At 39.7% G+C, this 25,148-nt stretch overlaps 1 pseudogene; it reads right to left on the bottom strand.

The window, feature by feature from the left end:
- Window positions 1-4,430: 4,430 nt before the first annotated feature.
- Window positions 4,431-25,148, bottom strand: part of LOC138144458 (THO complex subunit 4 pseudogene) — a 64,032-nt pseudogene continuing 43,314 nt past the window's right edge.

The raw sequence follows: 25,148 nt of genomic DNA, 5'->3' as shown, positions 1-25,148 counted from the left end.
CTTCTATATAAGATAGTTTACCCCATTCTGTCTCTCTCCATCTCCTCTCATTATATTCCTCTCTCACCTCTTAATTTCACCTTTTAAGTATCATCCCTTCCTGTTAAATTGGTCTTGTGCCCTCTATGTATTCCTGTAAACATATATACACACATTTACATATGTATTCATATGTCCATATGCCCTCATATATAGACATATATATTTCTATTCTCTTCAACTACTGAGAAAAATTTCATCAGTTACAATTATTGTTTTTCCATGTAGGAATGTTAATAGTTCAACTTTGATAAGTTCCTTATGATTTCTTTTCCCTGTTTACCTTCTCATGCTTCTCTTGCTTCTTGTATCTGAATGTCAAATTTTCTATTCAACTGTGGTTTTTTCAGCAAGAATGCCTGAAAGTCCTCTATTCCACTGAATGACCATATTTTCCCCTGAAACATGATACTCAGTTTTTCTGGGTAGGTGACTCTGGGTAGGTGACCCTTTGACCTCTGGAATATCATATTCCAAGCCCTTCGATCCCTCAGTGTAGAAGCTGCCAGATCCTGGGTTATCCTGATTGTGTTTCCACAATATTCAAATTGTTTCTTCCTGGCTGCTTGTAATATTCTCTCCTTAATCTGGGAATTCTGGAACCTGGCTATAATATTCCTAGGAGTTTTCTTTTTGGGATCTTTTTCAGGAGGTGATCAGTGGATTCTTTCAACCTCTATTTTGACCTCTGGTTCTAAAACATCAGGGCATTTTTCTCTGAGAACTTCCTGGAGGATGATTTCTAGGTTCTTACTTTGATCATGGCTTTCAGGTAGTCCAATAATTTTTCAATTATCTCTCCTGGATCTATTTTCCAGGTCAGTGGTTTTTCCCATGAGATATTTCACATTGCCTTCTATTCTTTCATTTGTTTGGATCTATTTAACAGCATCTTGATTTCTCAAAAAGTCATTAGCTTCCATTTGCTCCAATCTAATTCTGAAGCAATGATTCTCCTCATTGAGCTTTTGAGATTCTTTTTCCATCTGGCAAATTGGCCTTTTTAAAAGCATTCTTCTTCTCATTGCCTTTTTGAGTCTCTTTTGCCATTTGAGTTAGTCTTTTTTTAAGGTGTGATTTTCCTCAGTCAGGCTGTTGATTCTCATTTCATAATTTTCTTGCATTGTTCTCATTTCTTTTCCCAATTTTTCCTCCACTTCTCTTATCTGCTTCTTAAGGTCCTCTATGGCTTATTTTCCTTTGAAGCTTTTGGTTCAGGAGTTCTGACTTCACTGTCTTCCTTCTGTTCCATGCTTTGCTCCTTTTTGTCCCCCAAATAGGAGTCTAATGTTGGAATCTTCTGTCTGCTTTGTTTCCTTTGCCTGGTCATGTCACCCCTCAGTCACTTGACCCCTGGGGCTTTTTGCCACAGTAGGATTCTGCCACCAGACTGGGGAGCTTTCATCCCAAATGCTGGGGTTTTCTCAGCTGCCTGAGGTATTAGATGGGTGCCCTCTCTGAGGTTTCCATACTCTCTGGCAAGCTGGACACACACCCCAGGACCTCCACCCTAGACTACAATCCAGATCCAAGAAAGTTAAAGCAAGAGCGATTACCCCTCAGACTGGTGCTTGGTCCCCCTATACTCTGCAGGCAGAAACTGCCAGATGGTACTGGCTGGCTGTGCGGGTGTCTCAGCAGCTTCTTGCCCCGGGGGCAAAAGCCCCACTCCCACTTACTGGGTCCCAAAGTCCAGACTGCACTGACCTGTCACTTTGTCCTTTGCATCTATGTTTTGATAATTCTGGAAACTGCCTCAGCTGCTGCTGATCTGGAGTCCCTCCCACAGGTGGCTGGTCAGGCCCACCCTGGGGCTAAAGCCTTGGCATGGTGCTGGGCTCAGCTCCCAGAGTATTGTGCTGGCCAATACCTGCCAGCCTGTTGGGCTGTCCTCAGTGGGAGGTTAGCTTCTCTGTGTCATTTTGTGGGTTCTGCAGCTCCAAAGTTTGTTCAGCGTCCCCTTTTTACATGGATTGGGGAAAGTAGAAGCTGGAGTAGCAGAGAGGTCCTGCTTCTACTCAGGCCATCTTGACTCCACCCCCATCCCCTCTTTTTTTTTAATGGCAAAAAAAGGGTTCAATGAAAACAGAGAACAAAAGAGATAGAAAGAAACACAAGGGAATCCTGACCTGTATCAGGAGGTTGGAAGATAGAAGAATGGGACAATAGATCCAAAAACTGGATCCAAACAATCTATTTTAGTTCTTAACAAAGTGGAAGGTGATGGACTCTGAAGACAAGGAAACTTCTTATTCTCCATGAATGTGGAACAAGGGTAAGTAATAGGATGAATTTTTTTTAATAATGCCATCCTTTAAGAATAGTGTCAGGAATGTGAAAGCTAAGAATAAGTATCAACTAAGGAAGAATGCTAGAATGCTAAGGAAAATAAAAAGGAATTGTGGATATATTAAAAAATTAGTTATATTGGGGAAAACATTGGGTAGTACTGCTGCTGTGAGTGAATGGGATAATAGGAATTCACAATGGAGAGAAGGAAAAACTAGACAAAGTCTTATTAGCCCTTTTCCTTCTTCAACAAGAATAATCTTTGGACTGGAAAGGACAGAACCAAAATGGCAAATATATATTTCAGATCCAAAATTGGGAAGGAGTTCATATGAAAGCATTTAAGTTTCCCCATGAGGAATATGTCATTGGGCCCAGGTGAACTCTATCTCAAGCTATTGAAATAAGCAGCAGATGCAATTGCTAAACCACTATCAAGGATCTGTGAAAGATCATTCATAATAGGAGAGGTACAAATTTTTGAACTAGAGATGAGAATCAATTCTACAAGCTCTAGGTTATCCTGAAAAAAAAATGCAGAATCTATCATGAAAGGGGTGGATAGAGGACATGTAGAACAGTGACCTCAAAGACTTTCATCAAGAACCAATCACAACAGACTTATCTCATTCCTTTTCTTGACAGTGTTTAATACATCAGGGGGAATACCATAGAGATAGTTCACCTAGATTTTAGCAAACCATTTGACAAAGTCCCTGATACCTTTAGTTTGTGGACAAAATAGAAAGATGTGGACTGGACCACAGTAGAGTAAGAACTAGTTGGAAGGCCACACCCAAGGAGTAGACTCTAAAATTATTCATCTATAAACCTAAAAAGAAGTCTCAGGCAGTGTGCCCCACAGCTCTGATGTTGAACCTGTGCTGGTTCATATTTTTGCCATGAACTTGGATAAAGGTATAGATGGTCAAATCTGGAAACAGCCTCAAGTTTAGAGGCTGGATCCTAAAAGAGAGTCAGGATCCTAAAAGATCTTAATAGCCTAAAATGTTGTGATGAATATAAATAGATGGAATAGAATATGGAAAAATATAAAGACACACTTGGCTTAAAAATCGATTTCACAAGTACAAGATGGGAAAGAGAAAGGTCTATTTTAAAAGGATATTAAAGGATTTCAAATACAATATGAGTAAACATAGATAGAGACAATACCTATGATTTCATTGGTTAGGAGAATTCCTAGATGGGGAAACTCCCTCTACCAATGCAGGGTGACATCTTCTCTTCAACTTACAGTCTTAGAAAGTTGGCTAAAGCATTGAGAGTTTCAGTGATTTTCCCAGGGTTACACAGCAGTACTTGATCCCAGATGTTCCTCCCTCCACTTCAACCACTATAACATGCTGCCTTTCACATACAGGAAAACAGTGATACAGAAGCAATTAAAAATTTATCCTGCATTGAGAGACATGGTACTTGGGGGAAAGTCTGGCTCTCATTGGTCAATTGTGTTCACTTCTAGCCACCACATTTTTAGGAAGGACATTAATAAGCTGAGGAATGCCCAGAGGACTTTGACCAGCATGGCAAAGGACCTGACTTTGGGAAGCTACACATTACTTTTTTTTTCCTTTTGAATTTATTTATTTTTAGTTTATGGCATTCAGTTCCACAAATTTTTGAGTTCCAAATTTTCTCCCCCTCCCTTTCCTCTGCCCTGCTCCCCAAGACAGCATGCAATTGGATAAAGGTTCTCCATATACCTTCACATTAAACATATTTTCACAATAGTCAAGTTGTAAAGAATTATAACCAATGGAATGAACCACAAGAAAGAAGAAACAAAACCAACAAACAAAAAAGAGCAAATAGTTAGCTTCAATCTGCATTCTGGCTCCATAAATCTTTCTCTTTCCATCATTCAGTCCTTTGGAGTTGTCTTATAGCCTTGCATTGCTGAGAGAGGCCCAGTCTATCAAAGTTAGTCATCACAGACACTATGTGTCTGTAATTTATACATTACTTTTTAAGCTGATTACTGAAACAAAAGACCAGCTTTTTTTTTTCACATTGATACATTTCCAGCAGTTGATTAACAAACCAACCCATCAACACAGTGCTAGACACTCTACTCAATCTTTTTTTTTTCCTACACATTTCTATTTTATTATGGCAAAGGTGAAAACGCCACCTTCTCCACAACAGCAACCAGTAAAATTTATCCCAAAAATAACTTGGTACAAAACAGGTCTGTTTCAGAATTAAAAAAAAAAACCTTTACATGAGTTTTAAATCCTATTTCGAAACATAAAAGAAACAAATCCATCATTGGTAGCAGAGCCAAAGTCCTCTACTCCGCCCTCCAGCGAAAAGGGTAAAGAATGAGATTCCTGGGTCCTGTTCCATGCAGGGAATATGTTGGCTAGTTTAACTGGTATCCATCCTGGCATTATAAGCATCCAATTGTGCATCTAGTTCTTCTGCGGAAAGCTGTTGTTTTGAATTTCTTCCAGTCCCTCTGCCTCGTCCTCGATTGCCTCCATGACTGCCTCTCCGGGTACCGCCTCCACCACCAAAACCTCCAGAGCCACGGTTTCTAGTCATTCCGCCTCTATTTACACTCTGTGCAGGTCTTCGTTGTGTATCAATCTGTGATGTAACAAGCTGAATATCCATAGGGCGACCATCCAAAGGGACAACATTATACAGTTTCATGGCCTTCAGAGCATCTGCTTTTCGCTCAAAGTGAACATCTGCTGTTCCTAAGCTCCGGCCAGACCGATCGTAATGTACAGCTGCCTTTTTCAGAGTTCCAAATTCAGCAAATAGTTCCTGAATATCCGCATCCGAGACCCCAAAATCCAGATTGGAGACCAGCAATTTCCCACCGGTCTCGACGCCAGCCCCGCCTCCAAAGCCGCTGTCGAACAGGTCGTGTTGCCACTTATCTGGAAGCTGTTTTGGTCGACTGTAAGGCGCGGGTCGGTTCCTGCCTCCGCCCCCGGCGCCTCCGCGGGCCATGGTTGGTCTATTCCGGATGGGGCCCCAGCCTCGGCTCACGCGGGCTGCCGCCTGCGCGCCCCCACCGCCGCGGCCGCCCTGGGCTCCGGCCCGGCCTCGGCCCCGGCCCCCTCCGCGACCGCCTCGTCACGAACCCTGTACCCACTCTACTCAATCTTGAGAATACAGAAACAACAATGATACAGTCCCTGCCCTCAGGAAACATATGTTCTAGTAAGAGAGACAAGTACATAAATGTAAAATTGGTAAGTGGACATATCTATAAAAATATAGATGTATAGATATCTATATATAGATACAATTGGATAGATATTGATATGTATATGTAATAGTTGCAAATAAATACAAGATAAAAATTGGGGTAAGTGTAAGAAACTGGGGGAATCAGGAAAGACTAGATATAGTATGTATCAAGCAGCATTTTGAAGTAACAAGGGATTCTAAAAGTGAGCAGACAGTATGAGTCTGTAAGGGTAGATCCCTGTGTGAGAAACGGTAAATCAACAAATATTTATTAAATGCCTACCATGTGTCAATACCCAGTACTGAGCACTGGGGATACATAAAGAGGCAAAAGACAGTCCCTGCCTTCAAGGATCTTACAATCTAATGGCACTTTCATTGGACCATTGACTGTGGCAAGGAGGGTAACTTATAATAAGATTGGAAGAGTGTATTGGGGCCAAGTTGTGAAGGACTTTGAAAGCTAAATAGAAGAACTTAGAGTGGATCCTGGAGGCAATAAGGAGTCATTGGAGTTTATTGATTAGGGAAGTGACATGGAAAGCCTTATACTTTAGGAAAATCACTCTGGGATCTGTGTGGAAGATGGCTTAGAGAGAGGAGAGACTTGAGGCAGGAACGCCAATTAGGCAACTGTTTGAACATTACAGGTGAGAGGTGATGAGGGCCTGAGCAAGGATAAGGGCAATATGAGTAAAGAGAAAGGTGTAGACAAGGGAGACATGTGGAGTTAGTTATATCTGTGGATTCCATTTCCTGACAACCTGAGTTCTCATTTTTCTTCAAGAATAGGTCACCTTTCTACAGCGCTTCTTAACAACTCTACATAGCAAGAAGTTAATTTATAGTTCTGTTTTACAGATAAGAAAACCAAAAATCAGAGAGGTTAATAACTTTGCTCAGGGTCATAGAGCTGGTAAATACAAGAGCCAGGATTTAAACACAGACCTTCTGGTCAATGCTTTTTCCTTTACACCACATTGCAAAGTGAAATACCAGATACAGTTCTATCCTGTATCTCACAAGCTTACACACTAATAAAAAAAATCAGTTTAATCAGAATAAATACAATTGAGGAATGTGCTAGAGTCGGTATAAACACTGAAATTGGAAAATGATACAAAATACAGCTTGATTTATTGTTTTGTTGATTTAGTCTTAAGAAAGTGATAGGTTGAATATTTACAATGTAAATTAAACATAAAAGTGAGTCATGCATTTTTTTTTGGAGAGCCAGTAGTTAAACATTTAACCAGCATATCCCTGGGTATATACTTTCCAACCACACACACACACACACACACAAACACTTCATCCCATTAGCTCACCAATGACTGACTCTCTAAGCTATTTACTCCAGAAATGATAGGGAAAACAAATATTTCCCATCCAGATCCCTCCTCTCATTTGGGCTGGCTATGAAAAACTGAAGGAAGCTGAGAGAGGCCCCAGGTGGCTACCCAAATTGCTTGGAGGTGAATATAAACATGAGTGATTTATCTCATTGGGCAGAAGAAAGAGGAAACAGAGAGTACAGGAGCTTCTTGTTGCTAATTCCCCTCTCCCCCCACCCCCATATCAGTTCCCCCAATCCAAGCAAAATAGCCTGAGCCAATATTTCTAAAGCTCTCCTCACCGAATCCAGTGCCAGGGTCCTGCTGTTTACCAAACAGCATCAAATTCCATACCCAGGGAACAAATTACATTCTCTCTCTTTCAGAGACACACTGTTCCAAAATGTAGGGATGTGGGAAGGGCTTCATTTTTTCTATTGCTACACAGGGTAACTGGTTTCACATATAAAAATTACAATGATTAACCAAAAGCTATGTAACACTCTATGGTAATCTCTGCCCACCCTGGGCCTTGTTAATGAAAAGATTCATTTGGCTTACCTAAGGGATGGTGGGCTTTCCTTAGGTTTTTCACATCTCCAGCACAACAATCCTGACTGGCTTTTGTATGTGCCATCTACACACATTATATGTTTATTTGCACAAGTAGATATGTGTGATTCCATCTGAGAGTCCCGATTCTGCCAGAGAGGATGTCATGGAATGTAAATTGCTGGCAGGTGGTTTTTGTCATAATTATGATTTGCATTATGCCCCCACAAGATGGGTACACAGGCTATTATGTGTCTACTGTGAGTCAGTGAGGAAACAGGTTGAATATCTTTGAGGCATGGTTTTGTAACCAATTCAGACCCAGAAAAATGCAAACTCCCTGAGGGCAGACATTGTTTGTTTGTTTTTTTTAAAGCAATCGGGGTTAAGTAACTTGCTCAAGGTTACACGGCCGGTGTTTCTGGGTGGGTGCTAAGTGTCTGAGCCCGGGATTCGATCTCCAGGTCACCCGACACTGGAGCCGGTGCTCTTACTCACCTGAGCCACCTGGCCGCCCCCAGACATTGTTTTTCTTTTCTTTGTATCCTCAGCACCTACCACAGTACTTGGTACAGAATAGGCACATGATAAATATGTGTTGTAATAATTGTTTACGGAATTAAACTTGAGGCTGTTTCCATAAAGGTGGAATGGCAGTAGTGAATACCCTCCCCTTTCATTCATTGTGGATTATGTGATGCCTTCCTTTTTGGAACACTGTGTAATGGAAAGAGTACTGCACTTCAATCAGTAAACATTTCTTAAGTACTTCCTATGTACTAGGCAATGTACTAAGCACTGGGGATACAAAAAGAGGCCAAAGACAGTTCCTGCCCTCAAAGAGTTTACAGTCTAATAGGAGACGGCATGCAAACAAACACCTACAAGTAAACTATACACAGGATGTATAGGAAATTATCAACAGAGGTAAGGTATTAGAATTAAGAGGGGTCAAGGAAGGCTTCCAGTAAAAGAAGAGGTTTTATTTGGGACTTAAAGGAGCCAGAAAACCTTCACCTGAGTCTTGCCTCAGCCCTTCCTGGTTTTTTTTTTTGAGCGGGTGTGTGGTAGGTAGTCCAGAAGATCTCCTTAGATTTTTGGACCGAGAACTTTTTTGCTGATTGTCTCTGCTGTAGACAGTGCACCTTACCCCTTCTGGCACCCCTCGTGACTGAAACAGACTGATGGATACCTTAAAACTCTCCTCACTTAATCTGGAAACCTCTATGCCTAAAACATTCTAAAAATTTCTTTCCTGTTAGCCCTTCTGGTTCTCTTTATAAATTAACTCTAAATAAATAATAATTATTATTATATAAATAAACCCCTCTTTATAAATTCCCCTTTATACTGCATATATGAGCTGCCTTGATGCACAGAGGAATGTTGAAAGTTGGAGTTCCACCTACTGAATATGGTAGGAAGACTTAAAAAGTTAAGAAATCAGTGTAATGTTGAGCCAAGCCCAGGGGTTGTAAGTCCACTGTGGACTTCTTCCTTCTACAATGACCAGAAGATCACTGTGCTCAATGTCTCTGGCTGTGCCCCTTCCCTGTCCTTCCTTATTTTGGTTCCTAGTTAGAGGTATTAGCTGCTGCCCAGGTTTGGTCTGGTTTGTTTATTTGTTTGTTGGGGGGAAGGAGGGGCAGTGCTACTCTAATACCCTTCCCTTGCTGATCCTTCTCTTCTCTGTGTTTCCACTTTAGACGCTGTAGCTGACAAGGGAATGCTATGACATAGGTCAACTACACCACAGCATTCCCTTGTGAGTTACAGTGCCCTAATTTTTTAGCTTTTTTTAGTTTTTTAGCATTGAATAATCAGTCTGATTCTTGTATGTCGATACCTATAAGTCCCCAAACCATTGAACTGATCTGGAGAGCTAAGCAAGTCACTTAAAATCTGCAGGTCACATTTTTAGAGTGGAAAGGTTTGTACTAACTACAAAGCTCTATTAGTCTATGTATTAACAGGCATTTTAAACATATATATGTGCATGTGTACACATATATGTATACATGTATATACACATATATACATGAGTGTATACATATATACATGTGTGTGTTTTCCCCTACCCACTCCCCTTGGCCAGCCATCATTTACATAAAAAGTTTTAAAGAAGCAATTCCTTTAAACAAAGGGATTTTTGCTTTGATTTATTTTGTTTTGAGGAATGGGCTTTGAAAACTTTGCAGTATTTTATAAATATGAATTGTTATTCCTTGTGGGTAAATTTTTGAGAATCACTTTAAAAAGCAGCTAGATAATGATTCAATTACCAAGTACATATTAAGTGCCTACTGTTGTTTGTTGTTGTTCATCCTTCATTCTAAAGGACCAATGATGTTAGGAGGGTGATATCTTGACTTACAAGTGAATTGGATTTAAGTGAGGCAGGGCTGTGCAAAGTCACCAGCCTCACTCTCTCCTCCAGAGTCATCAGAGTCCAGTGGTAAGACATAAATCAAGAAGACTGGCGATGGCCCCAGAGACCTTAGGGGAGGACCTTAACCTTTTTAAGGTAAGGTCTTTCTTAGGCCTCAGTTTGTCTGAGGCAAAGCCCATTCAGTACTATTCAGCAAAAGGCATTAATACTTGCCTCAGTGAGCTTACATTCTATCAGAGAAAACATCCTGTGGATATATAAGTAAATACACAAGTTATGCAACATAAGGGCTAGGTAATGCCAGTGTGAAAGAACCATTAAACATTAGAGAACAAGGAAAGGTCTCATGTAGGAGAAGCTGTCTGAGATCAACTTTACTTTTAAGGGACTGGGGATTTTATGAGGCTGAGCTGAGGCAAAATATGTGGGAGAAGATAGCTCTTTCAGAGGCTTGAAGTGCCCTGTGTAAGTCAGCAAGGCTGGTTTGAAAGATCATATTAAGGAGACTAATTTGTAACAAGTGTGGAAAAATCAGCCAGATCCATATTGTGCAGGGCTTTAAATACCAAACGTAAGAGTTTGTATTTGACCTTGGAGTCAACAGGAAAATAATGAAGCTCTTGAAGAAGGGATGGTGTGATGAGATCTGATCTGTGTTTTGGCACAGATATTATTTAGGCAGCAGAGTGGTTTATGGATTAGAGATGAGAGAAACTGGAGACAGGGAGACCAATGAGGACTGTATTGCAATAGTTCAGGTGGAAAGTGATGCAGACCTAGGCTGGTGGCCATTTGAGTGGAGAAAGGAGACAGATGGGAGAGCTATTGTGGAAATAGAATGGATACCATTTGGCAATTGATTGGTTATGGGGGATGAGGAAGAATGGAGAGTTCTGGTGAAATTGACATTGGAAACTGGATGATTTAGAACTATGGTGGTGCCCTTGATAGAAATATGGGAGTTGGAGTTTTGGGGGGAAAGAGCATAGGTTTTGTACAAGAAGGATTCTTCTAAGGAGGGGGAAATGGAAAGAAAGACTCCCATGCCATTTTCAGACAGCTAGCTGCAGAAGTAATCTCCCAGCTCTAGGAAAGAAAGAAAAATTGAACTACCAGGTGGAAAGGAGGACTCCCAGCTTTGTTACTTGTTTCTCGGTAGATAATGTCATCAGCTGAAAAGGAGACCCTTTGAGATGCTAATTTTTTACTGAGTGATGATTGTCAGAGGGTTTAAAGGACAATGAGACTAGGAAGTATACAGTCAGGTTACAGAATTTAAAAAGAAGCTGTTTAGAAGAATTGAGGATCATCTGAAACCAGAATTCCATGCCTGTTGGAAAGCAGTGGGGGGCAGCCAGTTAAGAAACATTTGGGGGGACACCCACTGAGAGGAATTTTGTTAAGGCTGTCAGAAAGGGCCCAGAAAAGAGAGACTTGATTAAGAAATCTGAGTGGAATCCACTGCAAGATAAAGACAATTCTATTGGCAGGGAAAATAGTTTGAACCTGGAACCATGTGGTCAGAAGGAAGGCTAACTATCCCAAGAATATGAGCTAATGAACTTAAAAGTAAAACAGGGAATGAGAATCTGTAAAAACATGATTTTTTTTTCTGCTGAGCTGTGTCAAGCTGATTCAAATAATAAGTCTTTGTGTATGTGTAAGTATACACACACACACACACACACTTTTTTTCTGCCTTCATATGGTACCTTTAGCTGTGTCTGTCCAATTCCCACTATTCCTCCTCTTCGAGGTCCCACTCAAATGCCATCTCCTCTATGAAGGGTCCCTGGGTACTCCCAGGGGGGTAGTGTCAGGGATTAGCAAGTCTCTTAATAAATGCTTGCTGTATTTGTACTGTATTTTTATTAACAGGCAGAGAGACACATCCATTTTTGAATGTACCTTCTCTTACCAATGTCACTCATCCTGCTATGGTTATATCCAAGAGACAAAAACAGAAAAGGAAAAAAAAAAGCAGTCCCGTAAATTTTACCAATACAACAGCCATCTGACAGTATGCCCCTCTCTGGGGTCCCAGGATTTCTACTCTGATAAGTGCTGGAACTCAGAGCCCAGCATTGCTCATTTTCTTGTCCTGCTGAAGTGCTCCAGAGGCTGATGCCCTTGTGCCACTGACAAAGGATCACAAATCTAAGCTGATTGGAGGATGACTGACATGATTCAAGGACCATTGTGTCCCTCTCTGCCCTTGACTTTTTCCCCTTCAGAGTCACCGTGGCTGCATGTGACATCAGCCCTCTCTTTTTGAGTCAGCCTGGGAGGCCAAAAGGGGAAATGATGAAGCCATGTTAGGACAGACAGCAGTATGGTGGAAAGCGGGCCAAAATATCCCCATGTTTAACCAGCTGCAAGGTGAAGCCTTCAGTCCACAAAGGTATTAGATACAGGAGCCTGGACAACAGCAAGCAGTCTTTGTCTATAAGCAATAAGTCCAAACAGCATATGGGTGGGGAGAGAGGAAGGGGGGCAAAAGGAGTGATATTTGTCCACACCCAGCAAGATCAAGAAGACACATTTTATCGTCAATGGCATGCTATTAGGTATTCGCTATTCAGCTGAAATCATTCCACCGTGGAGACAAACATCTTGATCCCCACAGCTAGAAATTATTTCTCTCCCCTCTGTATCTCTCATTCCATTTTTGCCTCCTTCCTCTCCTCCCCTTCTTTTTTTTTTAAACAGTTATTTGTGTACAGCTCTTACCTAACTTATTTAATTCATGTGGGCAGTCCTCTGCATCCTTGCATCTCAGTATAGCACACTCAGTAAATCTGGTTTTTTGTTTTTGCTTTTTAAATGACTAGTTTTGGAGGGACCTAAATACACATCGTATTAAAAAGAGTTTGGTCTTTTGGGATTGAAGACTTACTACAGTGGAAAAAATAGCACTTTGACATTTTGGAAGAGCTGTGACCTCATCAATGTGGGTTCTCCCTCTCACCACACATGTATCACACCCTTCCTTCCAGTCCATTTTCATCCTGTGGGGATTCTTGTTCCATTAATTCTCCAGGGGAGATCCCACTCTTCATGACCCTATTTGGGATTTTGTTGGTAGGGATACTAGAGTAGTTTGCTATTTCCTTCTCCATTTCATTTTTTTTTTCCAGAGGGGGGAAGACAGGGCATTTGGGGTTAAGTGACTTGCCCAAGGTCACACAGTTAGTTAAGTGTCAAGTGTCTGAAGTCAGATTTGAACTCAGGTCCTCCTGACTTCAGGACCAGTGTTCTATTCACTGCGCCACCTAGCTGTCCCTCCAGCTCATTTTACAGATGAGGAAACCGAGGCAAATAGGTTTGAGTGACTTATCCAAGGGTCACACAGCTAGTAAGTGTCCGAGGCCAGATTTGGACTCAGGAAGGTAAGTCTCCTGATTTCAGACCTGGCACTCTGCACATTGTGCCTCCTAGCTGATACACACACACATTAGTTATATATATATCTATATGTATGTATATATATATATATAAGTATACACATGTATGTCACACATATATGTATGTGTATATATATGTATATAGTCAACTCTTATTGTCAATTAGTATATTATTCACTTAATGCTTTAACGTATTGTGTAGGGCTCCTTCCTCTTCTACTCATTAGGCATCTAGAATCAGGAGTAAAGATGAGCCAGGAGTTCAGAGTAAGCAGGATAGACACAATATGAATGTCTAAAAGTCTAAGAATGTGTGTGAAAGACTCTCTCTCATCTGAAATTCCAGGGTGAAATAGCCCTGCAGATATGTATTGCACATCACTGTGGGCAGGTCATTGCATAGTTCTCTGATGCAATCCCTGAAATCACTGAATGATGTATCATCCATTGTATTTACATGATCAGTCTTTCTGGTCCCTTTTATTGAACTGTATTATTAAAAGTCACCATAAACCATTCATAGCAAAAGATGCCTAGCATTCCCAGCTGGCTACCTGTGTAGGGAGGTACAGAGACTTAAGTCCTGGTAAATACTGAAGATGCCAACAACAGTGAAAAAATGAAGAAGCGAATGACTTGCCAATTGTGCTAGCACAGAGGGTACCATCCCTTTATTGCTATTTTTACTACATACCTGTGAGATGGAGAGGAACCATGACTAAGTTAGTTTCAGTTTATAGAGGGAAGAAGGAGAGGAAGCATGAAGCCAATATCCACCACTAGTGTTGTGGGCAGGCAAACCACTCTGTCTTTGTTATCAGCACTTGACTTGAAGCTGAGAAGGTGGATTCATGTAGCTGACTAATAATTTAATCATTTAGGTATTAACTAGAGTACCTGGCCAAGATGTTGTTGTTGTTGAGTCCTGTCTGACTCTTTGTGACCCTATTTGGGGTTTTCTTGGCAAGGATACTGGAGTGGTTTGCTGTTTCCTTCTCTACCTCATTTTACAGATGAGGAAACTGGGGCAAACAGGGTTAAGTCACTTGCCACAGCTAGTCAAAGTCTGAGGCCACATTTGAACTTGGGTCTTCCTGGCTTGAGCCCTGGCACTGTAGCTGCTGAGCCACCTGGCTGCTGGCTAAGATGATGTTTGATTTAAACCCCCAAAGAGATCAAGACAGAGACTGGAGTCAGCCTGTTTTCTTAACACCTCTGGTCCTAAAGGGATAAGGGATCACTGCTTACTCTAATGAAGTGCCCCTATCACCAGGGCACAGTGTACTTGTTAATAATGATGATGAGTGATGATAATTTGTAACCAAGCTAAATTTAAAGGCTCTGAAACCAGCCCCCCAGAAGGGCTGCCTAGGGAAGCACTTGTGAAAATTCTTATAAAATGACTGCTAAGAGAGGTCAGGCAGCTAGGCGACCAAGGGAATCCAGCACCAGCTCTGGAGTCAGGAGGATCTGAGTTCAAATCTGGATTCAGACAGTTACTTAGCTATGTGACCTTGGACAAGTCACTTAACCCTGTTTGCCTCAGTTTCATCCTTTGTAAAATGAGCTGGAGAAGGAAATGGCAGAAAGTAATGGAGAAGGGGCGGGTAGGTGGCACAGTGAGTAAAGTGCCTGCCCCAGAGTCGGGAGAACCTGAGTTCTGTTCCGCCTCAGACACTTAACACAAAAAAACTAGCCATGTAACTGTAGTGGCAAGCACCCCAAGCACGTCCTCAGGGTTTGCTGCTACCACAGGTTCTTGGATCTGCTTTGTTAAAGGAAAGCAACTCAAAATGGGTTAACAAGCTTACTTTAATCAGTCAGACCATATATCGTTTACCTTGTTCAGGGGAAAAAGGTCAGCACCCCGAACTTCAAAGTATACAGGCAGAATTATCAAGACAGAAACAGATCAAGTAGACAGCTTTCCAAACTGTCCAGCCATTACATCCATACATCCATACCCAATCAACATCTGCATTTTTCAAAGGGGGGGGGGGAGGCAGGCTCTGGACAGCGGCTTCCCAGAATACAGATCAAATCAAAGAACACTTCTCAAAGTGAGCCCCCAAAACAAAGCCTCACATCCGGGCTTATATAGCCTTCTCCTGGCTCAGAGAATGTAACAACCTTATTGACCCACTGGCCAATCAAAAAGTATCTACTGAAAAACAAGCCTCCCACCCCAGGCTTCAGGTGCACTTTAGCCTAGGGGCAGGGAAGATCTTCCAAATTTGCATTCCCATTACAGTAACCTGGGGGAAGTTACTTAACCCCAATTGCCCTCCAAAAGACAAAAAAAAAAAAAAGGAATGGAGAAGGAAAAGTCAGTATCTTTGCCATAAAAAAAAAAATCCCAAATGGGATCACAAAAAGTCAGAAATTACTGAAAAACAACAAAAATAATACTAGAAAGCAGAGGATTCTGGAGACTTTGTGAGATTGCTTTTTAAAAGGTAAATATCAACTTTAGGCAAGTAATTGTGCATGTAGTAGGCACTCAGTCCTTACTCATTGAATGAATGCTGTAGTCTGAGCTAATCAAAGATTTGTTGCTTTATAATAAGTCATTGGTCAATTAGTGATTGGATCATAGAGCTTCTGAATTCAGGACTTGGACTTTTTTCCATATGCACGAGTGATGTACCACTAATGTGCATGCCCTCCCTACTCTCCCCACCCCCGGAAGCAATGGGATTGCCTGGTCTATCAGACACATTGCATTTCTAGCTGTGACTTGACCTTTATTTGTGGGTCAAATCAACCTACTATTCAAGGTATTCCAGTGGAAAGAGTGATGGATTGGGATTCAGAGGGTCTGAATTTGAACTCTGTGTCTGATGCTTGCTACTTGTGTGGATATGGGCAAATCATTTAAACTCTTTAAGCCTCAATTTCCTAATTTGTAAAATGAAAGAATTGAACCAGATGATTTCTAAATTGCCTTGTAGCTCTAGAGCTATATAGTTTAATGACTCTCTAGGTCTGAATTTTCACACCAATATAAAAGGGAAGGGGTGAGGTGGTGAGGGGACAATGGTGCCATTTCTCCCAACAACCTCACAGGATGTCATAAGGATCATCTGGGGGCACTGAAAAATTAAATCACTTGCCCAGGTTCACACAGCCAAAATATGGCAGAAGCAATTCTTAAACCCAGGTCTTTCTGAACCTTGAGGACAATTCTCAGATTTAGCATGATTATCTCCATTTTACAGATGAGAGTATCAAGGTTCAGGCACCTTAGATGATTCGCTGTTAGTCTAGCAATTGGTGAGTGCCAGAGGCAAGACTGAAACCCAGGTCTACCTGATTCCTAGGCCAGCTCTTTAGCTGGTTTATATCAGTGGTCTCCAAATTATTTAACTGTGCACCCTTATCAGAAAATAAGTTGAGAGTGTACCCCAATTATATACATATTATTTACAAGTTATATTCTAGTACCACTGTATTAGAGTTTATTGAGTAGGGAAATGACCTGTATTAGTGAAATTACTTTGGCAGTATTGTGAAGGATGGTTTTCAGTGGGGAGGGACTTGAAGGATATTGGTATAGTCCAGTTGAGAGGAGATGACAATGTATGCTAGGGCATTGTAGACAGATAAATGGCAAGATTTAGCAATTGATTAGATACATGGGGTGAGTGACTATAGGGAGTTGAGGATGACACTAAGGTTTCAAATTTGGGTGACTGGAAGGATGGTAGTACTGTCAGCAAAAATATGGCAGTCTGGAAGAGGAATGGTTTGGGGGGGAAAGATTACATAATGAAATTGCAAAGCAAATTGCAAAGCAAATCCCAAGCCATCCCTGCCTACTCATCTTATGAAACATTTTCTGTCCCACTGAAAATTAAAAAATAGGGATAGGGATGGGACTCTGACCAGTCATTGCCTCAAAGAACAGAGTCCTTCTCTGTAAAGTGCATAAGGTCAGGAGTGGTTGGGGGATGGAAAGTTGACTGTGCAATAATCGCTGGTGTGGGTATCCTTCTCTTGGTTAGGAATAACTTCCTGAGAGGCTCACTGCCCCCCCTCCCCCCAAGTGGAGAAGAGAAGATTGTTGGGAGTTTGTATAGACAGAGAAGGCTAGTAGTGGAAGGAGGAAGAATTGTGGAACAGTTGATAATGAGTTTGTATTGGAGACTAGTTCAGTGATTGAGTAGAATGCCCTGTGATTGGTCATTGTACATCCTTTAGAATCATGCCATGGTCCCCTACTTTGGAGAACGCTGTAGCACAACAATGTGACTGGAACTACTACTGTCACTCACAGAGGTGTAATGAATAACAGAGTTGACCACCTGAACAACTTTTGTGTTCTGCCTAAAAATCAGGTCTGGCAGCATTGTCAGGAGACTCTCTTCTCTCTGCAGGGAGAAAATGCTATTGACCTCAGAGAGGAATGGTCATGACTGAGGAGGCCAAGGAGCAGGGTAGCGATCTTTCTCTAGCTTTGCTCAGTGAGAATAACAAAAAGTCATGTTATCTGCAAAAAATGAACACACATGGAATACCATTGGCACCTGCCAGGTTCCATTTTGCAATGGACATTCTTGAGAGACATTTATGACCTGAACTGTGAGAGGTAAACAGTCATCAGATTAGGCCTGTGACCTTTGGGAGAGAAAAGCAGGAGGGCAGCCCTTGTACCAGGTTATCTTTTTGACTGGTTTATGGTGGTAGGATTTCATAGTTTTAAAGGAGAAAACTTTAACCTTAAAACAAAAGCAAGAGCCCTGAATGGGTTTTTCTGGAATGCTGGAAATACATAGTTTTCTTCCTACTATAATTGTAAGACAAAAGAAAGGATTTCTTTAAGAGATAAACGCATTTAAGCCTTATCAAATCACATTGGCTTTTTTCATCAATTCATCACAATCTCCCTGTAACACTAAGATAGATTTTAGTATAAAGCATTACTTGTTGAACCCCATCCAAGAGAATTTAGTTACTGATGTAACCAATATGTCATTCAGCTCTGAATTCAAATGGATAAGGAGTTTAAAGCAGAAGAATATGGGGTGGTTTTAATTTGCAGGGAAGGAGGGTTTGAGACCTACTCTGCCAATTTAATGGGAATTTTCAAGTCAAATAAATTCAGTTTGTCCTGACAAGGTAGTATAACAGACTGAATAAAAGACCCATATGTTTAAGTACAGAAGAACTTGACTCAGATCATTCAACCCAGATGCTTTATTTTACAGATGAGGAAATTGAGACCCAAAAAGTTAAGGTGACTTGTCCAAGGTCATAGGTAGTAACTGATCCAGGAACTGAACTCAGGCTCATTGATTCCAAATCAAGCAATCTTTCTGTAGCGCCAGAGTTGGCCTCAGAGTCACAAAGACTAGGTTCAAGTCCTGCCTCTGACACATTGTACTAGCTATGTGATCATGGGAAGGTCACTTAAACTCTCAGTACCCCGTGCACCTCTCTAAGATTCTAAATTACAGATTGGCATCAGTGAAGGAACTCTTCACATTGAGAATTCTCCACACTGCTAGAATTATAGGCTTAACAACAAACAAAACTCAGTGGTTGGGGTAGTGGTACTATTGTTAGGGCATCCACTATAAGGGCTGGTGTATCTCCAACTGGACTTCTATTAACTGAGGAAACTGGAAGATGAATATGTATATACATATACACACGTATACACACACATGCACATGTAGATAGTATGTATACCGCAATGTATGTAACATGTATGCAGACCAAGCATACATGTGTGTAGATACACCTATGTGTAGATATATGTATCTATATAGATAGGCAAAACATGTATGTTTTGCATGCGTATATGCACACATTATAGCTACACAGCCTGCACATATACTCTAGAAGATGATTCATTTTGACAAATTCTATCTCTTTCTTGACGCTGGCCTCAACCTTCAAGCTCCTCTTGAGGGAATAGATACCGTGTTTCCCCTATAATAAGACACTGTCTTATTAATTTTTTTGGAAAGAAAAACACCAGAGGGCTTATTTTCAGGGGAGGGCTTATGTTGTCCTGCCTCAGCTCTCCTCCGCGGCACTGCTCTCAATGGCACCAGCAAGCAAATCACTGGGGAAGAACAGGATGATGCGCTCACTGCTGCAGCTCTGATTGGATGCAGCTCGGAGCACGGCATGCGTTTCACCCGGGGGGGGGTGCATACAGAGGGTACCGTAATGTAGCGTGTAGCGCAGGGGATCACCTTCACTACAGTAGCAATCTCAATAGGGCTTATTTTCGGGGGAGGGCTTATTTTAGAGGAATCTTACACAGTAAGGGGAGGGCTTATTTTCGGGATAGGTCTTATTATCAGGGAAACACGGTATCTCTTGTCTCTTTAAGGGCAAGTTCTCCCTCTCATTCCCAAATTTTGCACTTGAGAACTTAAGCACAAAGCACAGCAAATAATCATGGTATGGGTGAAGCATTAGAGAAATGAAACTTAGAGAAATTTAAAGAAGAACATTTAAAGGAACAGGGTTTTTTATTATAGCCTGTAAAAATGCTATACTTAAGCATGTCCCTTATTTGAGTCCCTCTCTCCTTCTCTACTCTCTGTCCTTGTGCTTCAGGGAAAAATGGAAAGGAAGTAATCGAAGAAGAGATGGCAGCTTCCACAGGCTAGCTCCTACTAAGGATGGGGGGATCAAAGAGTTCCATGTGGGTCACCTTCTGTCTCACCCCAATCCATGAAATGCATATGGTCATCCATTCCCCTCAGATGCTGAAAGCCATCGGTCTGCTTCTGACCTCAGCTCATTACTAGCAGAATAGACTCCTGGGGAGATCACTCCACCTGGACACATCATTAATCTGCTGTAGCTAAATGGCATCCTACACAGAGGGTTTCCTTTTTTTGGAAGTGGTCTCTCAGAAAAGTCAGTGGGGCAAAAGGGCCCTAAGCTTCCCAATTATCTATATTCCTCTCTAGCCTTTTGGTTCCTCTCACCTCTTCACCTTTTTCTAAGTTAGTCTGTACCATAAGACAAGTTTTTTCATGCTTTCCTGTATTTGGTCTATTCATTCTATCTTATGGCATAGTACTATTCCATTACATACATGTGCCAGTCTGGATAGCTGTTGCCCAATTGATGGCAGTCACATAGAGGAATGGACAGAGTGCTGAGCTTGGAGTCAGAAAGATGACTTCAGATGTCCAGACACTTAATAGTTCTGTGACCTTGGGCAAGTCATTCTGTTTTTTTCAATTTCCTCATTTGTAAAATGCAATTAATAATGGCACCAACCTCCCAGGATTGTGAGGGAAAAAATGAAATAATATTTATAATATAAATTAATATATAACATTTATAAAACCCTCTACAAACCTTAAAGCAGTATATAAATATTAGCTATTGTTGTTGTTACTGTTGTTATTATGTTATTATTGTTTTATTTCCAATTCTTTGCAACCACAAAAAAAGCAGCCGTAAATATTATGGTATTCATGGGGATGTTCTTCTTATCCATGACTGCCTTAAAGTATATGCTTGGTACTGGAATCTCTGAGTCAAAGAGATTCAAAATCAATGAGGTCAAAATCAAATCACTGGTCATTTTAGTCACTTTACATATATATATATATATATATATATATATATATATATATATATATTTCCAAATTGCTTTCCAAACTAGTGATACTGATTCACAGTTCCATTGAACTAACAATGTACCTTTTGGTGTTACTGCTCATTTGTTCAGTCATGTCCAACTCTTCATGATCCCGTAGACCATAGTTCACCTTCTGTCCCCTACTATCTCTTGAAATTTGTCCAAGTTCATGTTCATTGCTTTCATGACACTATCTATCCATCTCATCCTCTGCCATCCCCTTCTCCTTTTGCCTTCAATCTTTCCCAATATCAGTCTTTTTCAATGAGTCCTACATTCTCATTATATGACCAAAACATTTAGACTTTAGCTTCAGTATTGGTTCTTCCAATGAGTAGTTTGAATTAATTTCTGTAAGTGTTGACTCATTTGATATCCCTGCTATCCAAGGGACTCTCAAAAGTCTTCTCCAGCACCATAATTTAAAAAGAATGTCAGCTCTGCAATGCTCAGCTTGTTATGGGAAAAACTAGAGCTTTGAATACATTGACCTTTGTCAGCAAAGTGAGGTCTCTACTTTTTATTATTCTGTCCAGATTTGCCATAGCTTTTCTTCCAAGAAAGAGGCATCTTAATTTCATGATGGCAGTTACCTTCTGTAGTGATCTTTGACCCCAAGAATATGAAGTCTGATGCTGTTTCCATTTCTTCTCCCTTTATTTGTCAGGAATTGATAGGACCAATTGCAATGATCTTAGTGTTTTTTTAATATTAAGCTTCAAGTTAGTTTTATACTTTTCTCTTTCACCTTCATGAAGAGGCTTGTTAATTTTTTGTTTTCTACCAATCAAGTGTTACCATTTATGTATCTGAGATTGTTGATATATCTTCTCCCCATAACCCTTCCAACATTGACTATTTCCATCTTTTTATCATTTTTGACAGTTTTCTGGGCATAAGTTGAAACCTAAGGATGTTTTGTTTTACAGTTCTCTTATTAGTGATTTAGAACACTCTTCTATATGGTTCTTAATAGGTTGTAATTCTTCTTTCAATAGCTGATTTTTCATATCTTTTGACCATTTATATACTGAGGAATGGCTTTTGGTTCTATTATGAACTAGCATTTATATAGTGCTCTAAGTTTATATTATATGTATAAGTTTATATTATATATATATATATATATATATATATATATATGAGTTCTATTATGAGCTAGCATTTACATAGTGCTCTTGTGAAGTGCTTTACAAATATCTCACTTTGTCCTCACAACAACCCTAGGAGTTATTATTATGTATTATTATTCCCATTTTGCAGGTAGGAAACAGAAGGTAAAAGTGCCAGTAATTGAGAACCCATCTTCCTGACTACAGGTCCAGCTCTCTATTCACTGCTGCCCCCTAGCTGTCCCCCCCTCCCCCCCCCCCCCACACACACACCCAGGATGACTGCTGGCACAGGTTCTTAGATCTGCTTTACTAGGGAAGATAGCTGTTTAAGTGATCATCAATCTTTTAAAATTATATTCAGCACCCTGAACCTCAGGGAAAATACAAACAGAGAAAATACAAGCGGAGAAATAAAGACCAGCAGACCAGTCTCTGACTGCCTGAATCAACTATTATGCTTTACATACATCCCTGGATCTAGAGAGCCTTTACCTCGGAGCAGGCAGGAATCTCTGAACATAAGGCCACTAAGAATCTCGACCAGAGAACCACAAGATCCTTCTCATAAGCAAGCCCCCAAAGCAAAATGTCAGCTCTAAGTAAATATACACTTCTCAGAGTCAGAGGGCATCACAACTCTCATTCAGTGCCTAGTTAGAAATTAGCAAAAGATATGAAAACCTACCTATAAAGCAAGCCTCCCCTGAGTAAACTTTCCTTAATGGGCTGCACTTGAGCCCTATTATTGGTCAGGGAAGATCTTAAATCCCATTAACATTACATCCTTCCCCTTTCTCCCTACCTGCCTGCCTACCTCCCCCCTTTCTTTTTACATACACACACATGTAGAGATATATTTGTGTGTGTGTATGAATGATGCATGTATATGTATACACAATACAATTATGTGTTAGTTATCTATATATCTTGGATATCAAAGCATTATCTGAGAAATTTGATACAATGGGTTTTTTCCTCCATTTGACTGATTCAGTTCTAGATGTATTAGTCTTCTCTGTGAATAAGCTTTTCAGTTTCATGTAATCAATATGATCTATTTTATCTTTTATAGTTGCCTCTATCCTTTGTTTGGTTAAGAATACATTTGTTACCCATAGTTGTGAAAAATATATGTTCTGTTTCTCTTCTAAATTTTTTATGGTATGATCTTTAATATTATCCTGTATCCATTTTGAATACGACTTCAAATGTTCATCTAATCCTAATTTCTGCTAGGCTGCTTTCCAGTTTCCTGAGTACTTCTTATCAAATATGAAGCTCTTTCTTGAGCAAATTATGCTTTTAGACTTATTGAATATTCTTTTATGGAATTCCATTGTTTCTTATTCTCCCTTTTCTATCCTATTCCTTTGATCTACTTCCCTAATTTTTTTTTAACCAATACTAAATGTTTGGATGACTGTTACTTCATAATATAGCTTGAGGTCTGGAAGTGCTATTCCCCCTTCATTCACATTTTTTTCCCATTATTTTCCTCCTTGTTCCAGATCTTTTATTCTTCCAAATGAATTTTTATATTATTTTGTTGAGATATGTAAAGTATTCCTTTCATAATTTTATTGGTATATCATTAAAATTGTAAATGAACTTTGGTAGTATTTGCATTTTTATCACAGTGGTTCAGCCTACCCATGAGCACTGAATATCCTTCCAGTTATTTTCAGTTGTTCTTTTTTTTTAACTTAATAGTATTTTATTTTTTCCAATTATGTGTAAAGATAGTTTCAACATTCATTTTATAAGATTTTGAGCTCCAAGTTGCTTTTTCCTTCTTCCTATCCATCCTTCCTCCCCAAGACAGCAAACAACCTGATATTGGTTATGTATGTACAATCATGTTAGATATCTTTCCACATTAGTCATATTGCAAAAGAAGAATCACAACAAAAGGGAAAAACCATAAAAAACAATTTTTTTTAAAAAAGCGAAAATAGTATACATCATGTTTTTTATTTCTTTAAGGAGCCCTTCGTACTTGCATCTATACAAATATTTTTTGTTCTCTGGTAGATTGATTCCCAAGTATTTATGTATTTTATAGTTACTTTGAATGGCATTTCTCTTTCTATTGTTGCCTTTTGGATTATGTTATTATCGTATTGAAATGCTATTTTGTATGTGTTTTAATTTGTAGCCTGCAACGTTACTGAAACTATTAATTTTCTCAATCATTATATTTTTTGATTCCCTAGATTTTCTAAGTAAAAGATTATGTTGTCAGCAAACAAGGATAGCTTTATCTCTTATTTTCCTTTATAACTTTAATTTATTTCTTTTGTCTTATTGATATTGCCAACATTTCTAGGAGTTTATATCAAATAATACTAGGGAGAGCTGGCGTCATTGTAATACTCTCATATTTATTGGAAAAGATTCTAGTGTATCCCCATTGATTTTGGTTTTAGATAGATACTTTTATGATATTGAAAAAGTTTGCTCTGTGTTTATATTTTGTAGGGGTGTTTTGTTTGTTTGTTTTTTTGTTTTTAGTATAAATAAGTTTTGTTCTTTGTTAACAAATAGTTTTTTTTTCTACATCAAGATAAATTGTATTTTTGACGTTTTTGTTATTGGTATTATTTAGCATTTGCTTTTAGTTGATTGTTCTAATGTTAAACTATCCTTACTTCTTTGATATAAATTCATCTTGATCATAATAAATTATTTCTTAAATAAACTACTGCAATATGTTTGACAAGACTTTGTGCAAATTTTTTGAATTGGTATTCTTTAATGGTGTTGATCTATAGTTCTTCTTTGCTTTATCCTTACTTTGTTTAATATTTTTCTCATTAAAAACTCTGATAGAGTACATTCTTTCTCAATTTGGAAAATATTTATGCAATTGATTATTCCTTTAAAATTTGCTAGAATTCTTCTTTGAATCCATCCGGACAAGAAGTATTGTTCTGTTTTTATCTTACCTCCACCCTCCATTTACCCCCCCCCCCCCCCACATACACACACCCATCACCTTTACATTTTGTTCTTTTTCTTTTTCTGAGATTGGATTAGCCAATTATTAGTCAGTTAACTAGTATTTATTAAATGCCTATTATGTGCCAGGCACTTTGCTAAGCACTGGAGATACGAAGAAAAGGAGAGAGAGAGAGAGAGAGAGAGAGAGAGAGAGAGAGAGAGAGAGAGAGAGAGAGAGAGAGA

Source organism: Petaurus breviceps, unplaced genomic scaffold, assembly GCF_028583685.1.
Source record: "Petaurus breviceps papuanus isolate PSGF00001 unplaced genomic scaffold, PetGlider_PUasm1.0 90700, whole genome shotgun sequence".
Classification (NCBI taxonomy): Eukaryota; Metazoa; Chordata; class Mammalia; order Diprotodontia; family Petauridae; genus Petaurus; species Petaurus breviceps.
The sequence above is the reverse complement of the archived record's forward strand: the minus strand, read 5'-3'. Positions and strand labels throughout refer to the sequence as shown.